The sequence below is a fragment of the Salvelinus sp. IW2-2015 genome, linkage group LG28 (genome assembly GCF_002910315.2).
Source record: "Salvelinus sp. IW2-2015 linkage group LG28, ASM291031v2, whole genome shotgun sequence".
Lineage (NCBI taxonomy): Eukaryota > Metazoa > Chordata > Actinopteri > Salmoniformes > Salmonidae > Salvelinus > Salvelinus sp. IW2-2015.
In genome coordinates this window covers 26967827-26978970 of record NC_036868.1, presented here as the reverse complement: position 1 = coordinate 26978970, position 11144 = coordinate 26967827, and the positions used below count along the sequence as shown (strand labels likewise).

The window sequence follows — 11144 nt, the reverse complement described above, 5'->3', positions numbered from 1 at the left end:
TCTCCCTCCTCTCTCTCTTCTCTCTCTCTCTCTCTTCTCTCTCTCTCTCCATCTCTCTCTCTCTCTCTTCTCTCTCTCTCTCTCTCTCTCTCTCTCTCTATCTCTCTCTCTCTTCTCTCTCTCTCTCTTCTCTCTCTCTCTTCTCTCTCTCTCTCTCTTGTATGTCTCAACGGCAGCCACATCCCTCCACCACCAATTCTGGTAGTTTTTGAGGATGACCTTCTCATACTCATCCAGATAGAGCAGGAGATTATGGGGCTGAGCTCTGTGGGCACGCAGCACGCCCGGGGGATGTTGGAGTTCACAGAGTTTGACCAGAGTCTGAACGATGGCATGGTTGGTAGAGTTGAGGTGGTCGGCCAATGGGAAGGGACATACCCCGTGGCAGTAGAAGGCATGGTAGCCAGGGGGGCCACTATACCACTGCGTTCCAGCCCACTTCGCTGAAGTCCACATCGAGTTCGTGTCTGTGGCAGTTGGCCTTGTGTTGATGCTTCTCCTCTGTTTCCTGTGCCTGCTGCCTGTCTCTTGGTCCGTGCAGCACGGCGTTCCCCGCCCGTCATGGTAGGTCACCAGCAGGGGTCGAGCGGGGCCATGAGATCCTGGTCTCGTGGAGGGAGCGGCTCACCCTGACGTGACTGCTCTGTCTCTGGGCTCTCGCCCCCTGGGTGTCTGGGTGGACACACTCCACATGAATCCGTGTTGTTGGCTCCCCGGAGGACCACTGGGACACGGCGGGGCTGACGTCGAAGCTTTCCAGCGGCTGCAGAGAATCCTGCACCAGCCGAGTGTCCAGGAGCGCGTCAGGGTTCCCACGGGGAGATGCAGGGGCTTTCCAAGACACTCGTACACGTTGATGCGATGGATGCCCAACACTGGTACTGGTATTGGTACTGGGGTTCTGCTGTTGTGACTGGTGTTACTGGTGGAGCTGCTGTGGCCCAGGACCTGGTCTCTGTAGACCCGGAGCTCTGCGAGGTGAGACTCTTCTCCGCACGGGATGGAGTGAGATTGAAGAAGAACTGCTGGGTGGTCCTGCCCTTCAGACTTGCCAGAGCCTCCATCGGATTCTACAATTGAGACGGAGAGGAGAGAGTAAGGGTCAGTGGATGATATTGACGATAGAAATTCATGGCTAAGCTCAGGAATTTTGTTTTAACTATAAAGGTTGTAGAGTCACTCCATGATCAACCAGGATTTACTGTCTTAAAACGGCTTTTTTTCTCCAATAGCTCACTAAAACACACATCACAACGGGCACAAGAAAACGACTGGACTGTGTGTGGGTGTAGATCATGTGTCGTCATCAACACAACGGCGTCTACACCACAACACCTAACTCCAAGAGATGGATATCATGTACAACGGGAAACAGGTTACATTATAGAGCATCAGCCTGCATTTGTCTGCAGGTTATGACTATTTACCAGAGTAATGCATGAACATCTGAAGTCAGTGGTCAGTTCTATATTGATAAGATCTAGCGGGAACAGTGATAGTGTCTCTGCTAACCACTGTTATTGCATTTCGGCAAGGCATTAATAGGCAGAATAGGGACGAATTGTATCTGTCCTACTTTAGCGATGTGTTCACATAAGCGAGTTTACTGGTTTATTATGGTTATGTTGGATAAAAAGCTATTGTCGTCTTTCATGAGGAATCATTCATTAAGGTATGTATGGTATTTCTCGAATCAATATAGAAAGGTCATATGAGAGGTTTGGGTGTCACATTGTTTTCTAATGTAGGATACTCTATAAAGAAGCGCGTCGCGTTATCATAAATTGGTCAAGAGCACGCATGGAGTGCGAGGGATGACTGTGCAGAAGGTGCGTAGCTTTCGCGGGTTCGGATCAAATGATAAGGATGAAGAATAGGATAATGGTTAGTCCGTAAATTGATCCATTCTGCTCAATTCAGATGTCGTTTTATACTCGTTTCGGGCGTTCACGAGCGCCACTGACGCTCTGGCGAGGAGTAAGGGTGATCCGAGCGTTCTGACTTCAACGGCAGTCCCGCACCAAGCTAACTGGCTAACGTTGGCTAGCTTGCTAGCTACTTCAGACAACATAATGAGTCGCAAAATCGTACAACTCTCAGAGAGCATTGTTACTCGCTAGAGCGCTGGTTACGGCTGTTCTTTCATGTTAATCGCGAGCGGTGTGGTGAATGTAAATGTGCTGCTGGGAAAATTCAATTAGTTTTTCCCCGACGTTTACATGACAGCGGCCATATTCAACGGGTGTTAAGCGTTCGTAAATTCGTCAGTTATTCTGCGCTCTGGCCACTCAGCGAGAGGTGCGCTGAAATCGGAGTAGATGCCAGAGTGAATTTCAAACCACCCATCATTTTTTTTCACACCTTTTTTGTCCAATCTATAGCTAAACTTGTTATTACTCTGTGCATATTTGGCTTGATTGATATTCATTATTACATTAGTGATGTCAGATACAGCCAATGTCACACTTCTATTTTTTTTTGATTGTAGTCCACTTTGACATTTACTTATGTGTTTTACAGATGGTTACAAAGACAAGATTGTTTCTGTTTGGAGTGGTAAAATAAACACCAAATTTGGACTCAGGCTTTTTCAAAGGAGGCTTTTAGGAAATTCCACCTCTCATCTAGAATCTCCGCTCAGGAGCACAAAGGACTCAATTAGGCCTTCACTCTTATTGATGTGGGAAACCTTCTGTCTACTTCTCTTTCAAATCCTGTCTCTTTCTATCTTTTGGCCTACACTCCAAATGCTCGTTCCGCTCTTTTCCGCCAAATTCCTCTCCCTTCTATCCTCTCCTTCACCAAACCCTCTTCTCGTTAACACCGCAAAGTCTTCTCTTTTTATTCTGTCCCTCCTCTCTCTCTCTCTATTTCTATCTTTCTCTCTCTCCCAGATCCCTTGCGTGAAGTGAAGGAGGTGCTACGCTGCGTGTGAACAACATGTCAGTGGCTTGTCTACGAGTTGTGAACCACAGATTGAGTGTATCAACATTCCTAATTTGTTTTTATCCTGTGAGCCAAAAACAAAGATAACGGCTAATGTTAGGCCTTCAATCTCTGCTGTCTCTGGCAAGCGGTGCCTGTGTTAGGCCTGGAAATATTATTTTGCAAAGAAAATAGTTATTTTTTGAAAACCGATAATCACAAAAATGAATAATCCCTCTGAAATGAAATTATCAGGAAGAGATGTGATGCATGATAGGGCTTCAGGATTGACGTTATGTTTTAGCTGTGTAGCTACACGTCTATTACATGTTATAGAGCCTCCACTCTTCCATTCTACCATGGGAACAATTGGAAATATCCCGGAACCGAATGCTACGCTGGAGCAAGGATAAAAAGCAGGAGTGAGGCAAGGGGGTGAACAACTAATGGTGAAAGTATTCAAGGTGCGGAGTGCCGGAGTCGAGCCGGCAGATTACAGTAGTGGAGTCTCAGTCCAGTCACCATGGCAGCCAGCAGTGTGGTGTTTTAGTGTGTGTGGTGTTTGTAAGTGTGTCTGTGATGTCTGTATTGTGTCAGTGGTGTTTTGTAGGGTGTCGTGGTGTTTATCTAGGGTGTCAGTGGTGTTTCTGGGGTGTCCGTGCGTGTGTGGTGTGTCGTCGCTGTGTGTGGGAGGGGGGGGGGGGGGGGGGGGGGTGTGTCCAGTGGTGTTTGTAGTGTGTCCTAGTGCGTTTGTAGTGTGTCAATGGTGTTTGTAGTTTGTCGGTGTGTCCCTGGGTGGTCATCCTGCCAGGCGCTCAGGAAGGGGAGAACACCTATCAACCACCATCCTGATCAACCACTCAACGAGTCATTCACTTTGTGGACAACTTCCCATGCAGTCAACACTCAGGAGTCTGTGTAAAAGGCCATCCACGAATGCATTGGGCATGTACTGTACAACTACCAGAGCGAGCGCGAACTAAATTATAGGCCATATCCCATTCTCAGACGATTTTTTTTATTTTAAATTCAGACTGATTTTTTTATTTTAAATATCATTTCATTCATTTGTAGCATTTTAATTCATTTGTAGCATCCGCTACAAGACCATGGTGCTTGCCTACGGAGCTGTGAGGGGGAACGGCTACCTCCGTACTTCAGGCTCTGATCAAGGCGCTACACCAAACAAGGGCACTGGTTCATCCACCTCTGCTGCTCGCCTACACCAAACAAGGGCACTGCGTTCATCACCTCTGGCCTGCTCGCCTCCTACTCTGGGAAGTAAGTTCCCGCTCAGCCAGTCAAAACTGTTCTGCTGCTCGGCACCCAATGGTGGAACAAAACTCCCAGGTCAGCGGATAATCAACACTTCGGAGACACTGAACCCCACCTCTTTAAGGAATCAACCTAGGATAGGATCAAGTAATCTTCTAACCCCCCCCCCCCCTTAAAAGAGTTAGATGCAACTATTGTAAAGTGGTTGTTCCACTGGATATATAAAGGTGATGCACCAATTTGTAGTCGCTCTGGAGTAAGAGCGTTGCTAACTGACTTAAATGTAAATGTAAATTTAACCTTGATTTAACTAGGCAATAACAAATCTTATTTACAATGACGGCCTACCCGGCCAACCCGGACGACGCTGGGCAATGTGTGTTGCCGCCCATGGACTCCAATCACGGACGGTTGGAATACAGCCCAGGATCGAACCAGGGTCTGTAGTGACGCCTCTAGCAGCTGGATGCAGTGCCTTCTAGACAGCTACGCACTCGGCAGCCCCAAAATAGACAGTGCAGATGCATGAGGGGCGACGGTTTTCAAGCAATGAGAGGTAAGGTTGACATGTTTCTTTCTTGTTTTGGTCTGTTTTTGTTGCAGCACTGTAATGAGAATGCCCAGACTAGAGGTTAGACATCTCTGAAACATGCAACATCTCTACCCACTGTTACTAATTTTTGCATTTAGACCACTGGCCTTAATGAAACAATCATCTAGATGGCAGCGTTTCTGAGCTATATAAATGTAATGGTTTCATGTGAAATCTCGCAGTAGCGACGCATATGTAGCTATTAATAAAGTCATGTAATTTGGGGGTTCTATCTATTAGAGACGTGCATAATTAAGCACGAAGAGCGATTGGAAAAGAAAACGTGCCCCCAAACGCAGAATGACTAAGTGACTGATTTTCAGTCCCCCCCCCCGTTTCCCTAAAAATTTGGGGGAGAACGGAGCTCAGTCTGCGCAGTGGCTCTATCATAATGCGTGTGTAGACAGTGTAGTGTAATGTCATGTGTGTATTAGAAGTAGCAGCAGGGCGATTGACTATCACTGCGCACACGCACACGCACACCGCCCTTATTTATCCTCTGCTGCGGCGTTGCGTGTCTGGAAAACTGTTTTCAGGGCGCCTATGCACCCTCAATAAATTTAAGAAACAAATGACCCATTGTGATAGCCAACCTTGATGTTTGTTGATGCTGTTAATAGACAGTCAATGGATGTTCCGGGTCACGCGGTTGCATAACTCCATATTTGAGGGATGATTTTGCACTTCGACGTACACAAATCAGCCAATTCCTCTGTCGAACCTGACAATAGACTTAATCTGGTTCAATTGTTCAAATTACACGTGTTATTTTTAATCATGATCTACTTATACGGGGATGTGTCCCTGACCGCGTGTCACTCTGTTAGGTATATGAAGTGGGCTGTCATAAAACGTTAATTGCCTCTGAAAATCCTCCTCATAACCTGAGTCATGTTTAAATACAGGTCGACATGTCTGAGGGAGCAGCAGGTGCTCTACGTCGCCAGGTGTAATATGCCACTAATAGTACCTTCGTGTGAAAGCTTCTAATCGTGTTTGGCCTTAGCTGGCGGTCTCTCTGGCGTGTTACCATGCTCCGGGGCGTTTAGTGCTGTGTCTCCGTTCACCGAGTGCATACGGTACAGGTCACCATGTATGGGCACCCAGCCTGCCTGCTCGGGTTCGGCCTCCGTTTAAAGTCGCGAACATATGAGAGCGGCAGCCCACTCGTTAAGAAAGGTTTCAGACTGCTCGGGCTCTGCTTCCCGGCACTCGCTGTACTTCCTCCGGAGCGACCTCGGGGATAAGTCCGCAGCGGCTCCTAGCACCCTGAGCCAGCAGCAGTAAGATGAGAGAACGAAACACGGCGACCATGGTCAGTCCCTGTGAGGAGAGGAGCGCAGCTCTAGTCAATACACAGGCGCCGCGACGACACACAGCACACGAAACAGGCAGCTATGACAGCGAGAATCGCGGATTCATGTAAAATATCCCAGATCAGACTGCGATAAGCTTGTGGTCTTTCTTCCATAACAATAGAATTCTTATTAAAGGAAATTCAGGTTAAAAGTATGACACGTCATTTGAAGTAAAGCACAGAATGGTTTTGGGAATAACATCCCTGCGGACATGCTAGTGCATGGGAGATGAATCTTTTAACATTAATAGGGGCCAAAACTAAACCACAAGAATATCAAAGTGAAGAAGGTATGAAGAGATTTGTCTAGCAAAAAAGGGATGGTACCGGGAAAGGAGAAATCAAAGAAATGGAAGAAGAACGAGAGAAGATGACAAGACAAAAAGTCTGCAATTACAGAAACGAACAAGAGGACGTGTTTGGTGGAGGTGATAAAAGAAATACATATAGCAAGAACACAACAAAGTATGAAAGAATTTAATTATCAAAACGGGTTTAATAGAGACGGTCGTTGCAGCAGTCCGACAGCGCTACGAGAGTCATTTTGGGTGAGGGGCTTTGACTGACATGTAGCGTTTACTTCAAGAGAAGTTTGCAGTGTGAGATCTGACGTTGCGTATACTGCCAGGCGTACTCCAAACTGCGCAACAAATACATCAAACCCTCGTTCTAAATCAAAAAAAAGTAATGACTTAGAATACTACCCGGAGATATTCATTTTAGTGTGTATGTTTTTGGAATTTGTGTAACTTTGGGAAACTCAGAGACGGAATTAGATCAGAATACTCAGTGGATATAAAGAGAGAGAGAGAGAGAGAGAGAGAGAGAGAGAGAGAGAGAGAGAGAGAGAGAGAGAGAGAGATGGGATAAAGGGATGGAGACTGAGAAAGACATAGAGTGTGAGGTTATATGGACACCCGGTTTCTCAATGAAAATGTTTTATTTATATGAAAGAAAAGACACAAGCAGAGATATTTTGGGAGAAGAAGAAAAAAAGAACTATATATGAATATATTTATGTCTAGTTAAAGTTGGGAAAAATAAATATTTTACTCGGAGGAATAATCCTTTACTGGTTTTGAAAATGTATATCTGATGTACATTTCGAATTGGGTGCAATACCACATGAAGTATAATGCTCAGATTTTTATTTTGTATTTATTTCTATTGTAACCACTTTATTTGTAAATAAATCATGTGTATTTATCGTGAAAAAACACGTTGGTTGTTCCAATTGTCCACAACTTGTCCAGCTGACATCACAACGTGTGTTTAAAAACATTAAAATCACACTAAGGATGTCAAGGGGTCAAAAAAGTAACAGAGCTACAAACTTCTCCCACATAAATTAGCTGCAAAAAAACAAACAAGACTCGGTTAAAAGCTAACTCTAACACGGAATGCCTAGATGGAGCATTTACAGCTACTCCGATAAACATAGCTGGAGCCTGGCGGTGTGTTTTGAAAGGGTCAGTGTAAGTGTGGTGTAATGGCCTGCAATGGGGTATAGAATCACAACAGGGTCCAGGGTAGTTACATCTATACAGATGTTATAAGGTCTCTGGGGAGGACTAGGAAAACACAGCGAGATGTTTTCCTCCGCTACATGGCGTTGTACAGATCCCTGGGAATGAAGGCTGAGGTAAAAGTTAACTCCTGGGAATAGTTCATTTAAAAGAGAAAGAGAGAGAGAGAGAGAGAGAGAGAAAGCGGGCGGAGAAGTAGAGAGAGAGAACAAACAACCTGAGTTGTCTGTCGGTGTGCGGGGGATTTGAAGAGTGTCTGTGAGTTTGTTTACTGTGTGATTTGAGACGCGACAGCCCGCGAGCTAGGAGACGGATACGCCAACGGGCCCTCAGCGAGACATGAGGTCTACAGCTGRTTTAATTAATAAAGATAAACAAACGCGCACACACCGGTGTACCTGCGACATATTGCACATGTTAAGACAGATTCTCCCCCTACGTGTTTTTTTMGCTACCTTCCTTTGTCATCTCTGACTCATATTCTTCTTCTGTTGTGTTTTTTGGCACCACCGGGAAAACCCTCACTGGAATAGTTCTGCTGGAGAAATGAATGACACAAACAACACTGTCATTGACAAACAACGGGGGATTATTGCTCATATTTTATTCATAGGGACAGATAATGGCAGGATGCGATGGCAAAAACCAAACATATCGCATGTCCAAGACAGCACGGGCATGAAGGTTAGAATGAATATCTTAATACTTGTATTGTTCTCGGAGAAGTAGTGCAGTCCCTAAGCCCTAAACGGAGTGACTTGGAATAGTTTGACAAGAGACAGCGGAAATACATACTGTAGCCACACTGCTGGGGTAGATGATGAGAGAGTGAGAGAAAGGGAGAGGCCGAGAGAGAAAGGGAGAGAAAAATGGTTGTGGAGTTTCACMGGCTTTTTTTTCTGCTGTGTTTGCATTGGACAGGGTCTGGAACGGAACACAAGCCATCTCAAGAATCTCTAAATATAATTTGTTTTATACGAGCGCACATTGGAACCGTGGAATGTTGGTTTCAAACTCAGACACATGCATGCACTCGTTCGCAGAGAGCAACCCAACATGGCTGTGTTTTCAATCAGCTATACCAAGACTTTTTACTTTTTCTTCGGGGAAGAAACTGTACATTTGAACCAATATATGCTTTCAACTCACGCACTCATCTATCGTTTAATAGTACAGAAGTTACGTTTCCAAACCGTTGACAGTAGAAATGGGGAAATGTCTTATCCCTAAGTCCCTAAGATAATGACTTTTTCAGATATTTTGCCATTGTGTTTATTGACTTGTTGTGCAACAGATAGAAAGATGACCTAATACCTACTCTTACCCAACACCCACCTGGGTGACGCAACAGGCACTCATTTCTTGCCAGAGCAGTCCCTGTCCACACATCAGTTTCAATCCCCTGGCCTACACGTGTTATTTTATTTTACCTTGCATCCGTTCCCCCCAGATTTCCCATCTGGTTTCCATTTCTGTAATGTAGACCCCCAACCACAGAACTCAGCTCAGCACATGGTCTCCTATAGCCCTGCCAGTAGCACCACCCACCCGCCTGCCTGCCTGCCTCCCTGCCTTTCTGCCTGCTTACCTGCCTCTCTGCCCCCCCCCCCCCCCCCCCCCCCCCCCCCCCCCCCCKTTKKCCCCCRTCCCCCCCCCCCCSCCCCCCCCCCCCCCCCGCCTCCCTCTCAGCGCACCATTTTAATGGACTTCAGAAGGAAGTCACTTCGCTGGCACAGTTAATGAGCATTTGATGAAAATCAACTGAACATTCAACAGTAAAACGTTACCCTCCCCCTCGCTGCCCACACTGTTAGGTCAGAAGAGAGGGATAGGAGGAGAGAGGGGGAGGGGGTTGGAAGAAAACGCCTGTGTTAAAACAGTGTTAGATTTAGTGGCTTGCCTTTATAGCTGCAGTCTATAAACCTTTCATTGGGTTGGGTGGAAATACTGCTCCCAGGGTGGGGGACACATGGGGCGTGCTCCTGAATGTCACCCCCCCCACCCTCCTTTGCTCCCTGATCCAACTGCACTTGGTTCTGGTACTCTGAGTCAGCCAGTGTTTCTCACCCCCCAGGGGCTGGCTTTAGGGGCCAAGTATCAGACCCTCCCTCTGGAACCCCTATTAAACAACCTCCACCCCCCCTGACTCCGCCTCCTCTCCTTCCTTTCTTATGGAACCGAGGTTAGAGGTCAGAGTTGTAATGATTTGCTATGACTCACTTCATCACACAGCTCTGACTAGCAGACTAGTCACTTTGCCATAAGCTGTTGATGACAATACAAAGTGAAATCCCTGTTATATTAGGACAGACTAAATGAGCACTTTACACTGTCGGCTAAGGCCATGGGTGTAGGTTTCTGTTATAACAATGTAATATGGTTGAAAGAAAACCAACAAGAGAAACTATTGGTTAAACCGCCTCTCATTCACTGCTACACAGGCTTTGAACAAAACCACTCTGCAAAGCTGAAGCTGGTTGTTTTTTTCCCTTTCCTGAGCATCTGGTAAATAAGTTAAAGGTGTGCGTATTTCTTTTAGTTGACATACAAACACACAACAGAACGGCCACAGCACTGATGAGCATTCTATTGAGAGAGGGAGAGAGGGACTTTCGCTCTAACTGGCGTGGCAGGCCCATTATTTTAGCTGTGTTTAAACCACACCAAAAGTATCTGCAGCTCCAACAACCAAAATCATGAGGGTTATAAAATCAGATTTCCAGATTTTTGGCGGCGCTGTGTTTGGAAAGTATGTGGCGTGCCGTGCACCTTTGATGCAGCGAAGTGCTCCATCCGTCGTTATGGGAGATCTCCACCCCGGCCTCGTGCCAGGCAGGGCGGAACGCTAAAACACAGAGTTGCGGGGAGGAACGGTGGTCACTTGTGAGTCTTACTTTCTTTCCGTTTTTTTTTTCTTCTTCATCTGCCGCACTCTAATTTTAGAGGTGGTGCACTGCGCGGCGTTTTTTCTGTTTTCCGAGAAGCGTCAGTGAGATGACGTCCAGCATAGCTGAAACTGTGGCATCTGTGCTGCAGCTCTGAACACATCAAACAGGCCAGCATTCGTCCACACCGTCAAGAGGAGACAAAATATGGAAATGGCTTTTCCAGAATCACTGGGAGAGATGATAATACTTATTCTCATGTAGTATTTTATTCCATTGTATGTGTGTGTGTGCATGTGTGTGTGTGCGTGTGTGTGTAAGTGTGCGCGTGTGTATGAGGCTAGTAGGAAATGACTCAGTGGTGTTGCTAAAAGCTATCTCTAAGTTGTTCCTAAAATATGCTCTGCTACTGCCATTACCGTAAGTGCTAAATCACCCATACAATCACAGTGGAGCAGACAAGAGTGGCATGCTGGAGCCATTACCTCTGGCTGAGGGGGAGGAGACCGAGTGTTAGGGACTTCTCATGGTAGTGGTGCTACGTCCCAATGCATTGTCAAGGGCCTATTCATTGGTAGAACACT

At 46.2% G+C, this 11144-nt stretch overlaps 1 pseudogene; it reads right to left on the bottom strand.

The window, feature by feature from the left end:
• Positions 1–166: 166 nt before the first annotated feature.
• LOC111954580 (bone morphogenetic protein 2-like) lies at positions 167–6106 on the bottom strand (annotated as a pseudogene).
• Positions 6107–11144: the final 5038 nt, after the last annotated feature.